The sequence below is a fragment of the Neofelis nebulosa genome, chromosome X (assembly GCF_028018385.1).
Source record: "Neofelis nebulosa isolate mNeoNeb1 chromosome X, mNeoNeb1.pri, whole genome shotgun sequence".
NCBI lineage: Eukaryota > Metazoa > Chordata > Mammalia > Carnivora > Felidae > Neofelis > Neofelis nebulosa.
This window is the reverse complement of record NC_080800.1, coordinates 59,436,366-59,437,449: the sequence shown is the minus strand read 5'-3', so window position 1 is coordinate 59,437,449 and position 1,084 is coordinate 59,436,366.

Here is a 1,084-nt window from a genome sequence, read left to right as displayed (position 1 = left end):
CCGCAATGTTAACCACATTCAGAAATTATCAAGATTTGGCTGATCGTGTTTCAGCCATCTCTTTTTTTTTCCTTTCCTTTCTTTTTAAAAATCTGCTGAAAGGGGGCGCCTGGGTGGCTCAGTAGGTTAAGCGTTTGACTTTGGCTCAGGTCATGATCTCACAGTTCGTGGGTTCAAGCCCCACGTCAGGCTCTGTGCTATCAGCTGGAGGCTGCTTCGGATGTTGCGTGTCCCTCTCTCTCTGCCCCTCCCCCTCTCACATTCTGTTTCTATCTCTTGAGAATAAATAAAATGTTAAAAATTGTCAAACAAAATAAAAATAAATAAGAATTTGCTGAAATATTTTAAAGCCAATCTCAGACATTATGTTATTTCATCCCTGCTTATTTCATAGGCATGTCTCAGATGTAGACATTTTCTGGTGTAACCATGCTGTCATTATGCTGTCTTACAAAATTAGTAATAATTAATGATAATAATTAATATTAATTAATTAATTAATAAGTCCTTAATAGACTCTAATACCCTAGTTCATTATAAAAATTATCATATTATCTCAAAAGATTATCTGACAGTTGGGGCGCCTGGGTGGCTCAGTCAATTTAGTGTCTGACTTCCGCTCGGGTCATGATCTCACGGTTCGTGAGTTCGAGCCCCATGGCCGGCTCTGTGCTGACAGCTCAGAGCCAGGGGTCTAGCTTTGGATTCTGTGTCTCCCTCTGTCTCTGCCCCTACCCCGCTTTTTCTCTCTCTCCCTCTCTCTCTCTCTCTCTCAAAACTAAATACAATATTTTTAAAAAGATTATCTAACAGTTGGCCCGTACATTACATTGGGTTACTGTCTCATTTTTTTCCAACTTTATTGAGGTTGCTCTAGACTAAATGTTTGTGTCTCCGACACATTCATATGTTGAAGCCTACCCCCCACCCCTCCGCCATGTAATGGTAATCCCAGGTGAGGCTTTTGGGAGGGGATTAGATCATGAGGATGAGCCCTCATGAATGGCATTAGTACTCTTATAAAAGAGACCCCAGAGAGATCCTTCACCCCTTCCACCATGTGAGGACACAGGAAAAAGAAAGT